This window comes from Ammospiza caudacuta, chromosome 11 (genome assembly GCF_027887145.1).
Source record: "Ammospiza caudacuta isolate bAmmCau1 chromosome 11, bAmmCau1.pri, whole genome shotgun sequence".
NCBI lineage: Eukaryota > Metazoa > Chordata > Aves > Passeriformes > Passerellidae > Ammospiza > Ammospiza caudacuta.
Window position 1 is genome coordinate 4,420,432 of NC_080603.1, and position 3,777 is coordinate 4,424,208.

Below are 3,777 nucleotides of genomic sequence, written 5' to 3' on the forward strand. Positions count from 1 at the left end.
GTGACAGGGAGACACCAAATCCAAACTGCTGGAAATGGACACCTGACTCATTTGACCCCATTCAAGGCAGAACTGAACATCTCTCTGCTGAGGGTCAGAGGGTGTTTCTTACTAACATGTGAGAGAGAGGACAATGCTCAAGGAAGAGCCAAGCAGGAATTGGGAGGTGCTGGAGAGCAATGGCATTGACAGCCCAGCATGTTAGCACTGCCACTGCCAGAGCTTTGAAATATGCCTTCACTTCAGACACACACAATCCCATGTATTTAGTGCATTTTCTGGCAATGCAGTGAAAGCTGATGTGCTAAAAATGCATGACTCATGCAGGCTGTTAGATTTAGATTTAGATTTCATTTCCTCCTGAGGAAAGACAACTGCTCTTGTCTTTGTCTCAGGGCCAACATTTTGGGTAATCCACCTTTGACACTTACAGCCCTAAGCCAGTTGGGATTTCTCTCTGGGCCAATTCCCAGTCCCTCTTCCAAACAGAACAAATGCAAAAAGCTGATGCAATTCCTCAAAAGCCTGAGGTGGCTGCCTCAGCAAGGCAGTAATTAATTGTCTAATTAGCTGTTCTGAATCGCTACCACTGTGCACACAGGGATCCACAGGTGAGCTGTGACAGCAAAACATCTTTTTGGCAAGCCTGCTATGATCTGTCATGGCTCAGCACAGGAGGGGAGACAGCCCCACCTCTGAGATATCCAATCTACTTTACAGGAACGAGCTCTGAACTACAGGAGACAGGAACACAAGGGTTTTTTTCATATTTTTGTTGACCTATTGTTGCCAGGGTCAGAGTTATTTCAAGTTACATGGCACTCCACCACCAGGAATCTTCCTCTGGACTTTTCTTCATTCAGCAAATTCATTCAGAGGAGCTGAGAGCAGATGCTTGCATAGAGGTGATACAAGTGGGAAACCTGCCCAACTTGGCAGCATCTAGGAGCATCTGGTTGCAATAACACATCAGAGGTTGCTATTTGACTCAGACTGTGTTCCTAATGCAACAGCAAACCCTTCCCACAACTGGCAACAGGAACTTGACAAATTCCTTTTTGTTCTATTTTTCCCACTATTTTCAATACCATGCCAAGCTTGTGGCCAGAAGGGATCCTCCTTTCTGTATCTCATCAGTAGGGCTCTTGCCTTTTATTTTTTTCCTTTTTTTCTCCTTAGCACCAGTGCTTTTGAAGAAAGGAGAACAGTCAAAAATATCCTGAAAATGTTCTCCAGGGAAACATCTTGCTGGAAAGAGGAACGGGAGATAATCCACCCTGCTAACTGATGTTCATGGCAGACATGCTCCTTCTAGGCATTTAAGGTTCTCCTGGTTCTGATCAGTCCAGACTTTCAAGCCCCTTCCTAGAAACTCTTGAAAAACCTAAATGTACCTTTTAATCCCCAGGCTAAAAATTCAAGGAGCAACAATCATGCCATCTCCAAATTCTTCTGATTGAATAATTTCTTTTATTAGGAAAATTCCACTCTGTTGACACCTCAGTTCACCCATGAGAAAATAGGCATGGAGCATTTTTTAGGTGCGACATTCCTTCATAGGAAAAGTACAAAAAGAAAAGTACAAAAAGCATTCTTTATGTCAAGCTGCCTGCACTGAATAATTTTTTTCCTCATTTTATTTCCTTCCTGGAAAGACACCTTTTTCCCAATCCTTGTTTCCTACCAAAGGGAAGATCAATATGTACAGAAACTTGCAATCAGGATTTCCACAGCTGGAACGGAGAAATCACACAAACAACTCCCTCCTGTGCCCCTTGTTACACCAGGATAAATCTGAACCTGCCAGAACAAGCCCTGACCCTCTCTGTCTGACTGCTAGGAAAATAAAACCTGGAGGGTTCTTTTCATAATTTCTGCTTTGGCAGAGCACAGGGGGCTCGGAGGTGTGAGCAAGGGCCGGGCAATTGCAATTAGCTGACAGAAATGGGCACCAAGGGCTGCCCCTGGTGCTCAGGGTGCTGCCCTCTCCAGAGGGAGCCTCTCTCTGTGAGGAGACGCCTGCTGGAAAAGGCACTGCCACTAATTTAGAATTCCACCTGAAAAAGGGCAGGAATCTCGCGGAAAATGTGAATTTCGTAAGTTGTAAGGTTTCAGCAAGTTGGGGCAAATCTCCAGAGGAGGTAAAACTTCAAATAGAGACATAAAACTTGCTGTTAAAGGCAAAGCCAGCCCTGAGTATTTCATATGGAGAAAGAAAAAATTCAAGCTGTAAAACCTTGTGTCTTCAGAGGAGCGCAGTCCTCCATCAGCTATGGCAGCACCTGGAGGATGCATTTACCCCTCAGCACTTCCTGACTAAGGAATCATTTGGATCAGATCATTTTTGGGAGGGTAATTTCTCTGTGCAGGAACCTCAGCCATCAATCCCCTGCGCTGCCAGCTGAATGCCAGGGTCTGTACCAACAAAAGCAGAACTGGACTAGAGCCAAAGCTCTTGGTACTACAAACTTCACATTTTAAACATGGTATTTTACTGCTATTTAGTATTTTTACAAGAAAGCAGATTTTTGCCCAGTTAAAAAAAATAAGCATCAGTATCTCTGGCTAGATGCTATGCATGAATTCTTGAGCATTTCCCATTTTTAGAGAATGTCTCTGGTTTCTATTTGCTTCTTTTCATTTTTTTTGGTAGTTAAAACAAAGCAATTTTTTTCTTTTCTGAAGCCAAACCCTCTCTCCAGATGACAAAACACTATAACTAATGAAATGAAAATGATGTATAAGAAAAGAAACCTCCATTCATAAGAGTTATTCCAATTGGCTGATGAAAGGCATTCTGATATAGTAAACACATGTTAGAAAAAGACCAGAATTTCTGCTTATAAAAAGACAGTTCTCAAGTGTTTACCATTAATTTCAAATTAAATCAGCCTAACAATGTTCTAAGGTAGCAATACAGCTATGTAATTTCCCCATTAGATTTAGTAAGTCGTTTTGTGGGCACCAAGATGATGTAAAGCACATGATATACAAATAAATCAGAAAAAAAAAGAACTATTGGGTTGTTGGTTTTTTTTCATAATTTCTCAGAGGACACTGAAATTTCTCATTAAAAGAGGGCCTGGCTGCAAAGAACAAATCAATATAACAAATTAATATACTGGTGATGAAACATGTGGAATATATACAGCAGGATTATAAATATGGATTTTATGCATCACTATACAGAATATGAAAATCTCCTCTTCCCACAAATGTAATACAGGAATAAACATGTTGCAGGAATAGATTTATTGCACAAAGTTCCACATTTAAGAGGTCTCCTGAGCTGTGTTATGTGCTAGGTAAGCTCTGATTGATAGCAGCTTCCAGTGCAGGCCTCTTTATCCCCTACCATATCTCCCTGTCAAAGCCACAAACTATTTTTTTTCCTCTTTGTCTTTTTTCTCCCATTCACTGACAGTTAAAACACTCCTAAACAATGACAAAGTTTCTGTAAACCCTTTCTCATATGAAAAAGGCTGAATTTCTAAGCCATCCTTGCTCATGAAGTGTTCTTTGACTCCACCCACCAGTAAAGGGAGACACATGAACAGTCTTTTGAAAACTGCCTTGTGTGCAAGGAATCCCAGAGCAGCCTCTGACCCTTCCCACTAAAAGCCATGGGAATTTCCTTCCCAAGTCACACAGTCCACTGCAGATCACCCAGTTTTCCTCAGGAGAAAAGAGGCACTGCCATTTAACAGGAGCTGCACAGTCTGCATCTTGTCCTAGGGAAGAAGGAGCTCACCTGACACTTCCATCAAGGAAGAGATG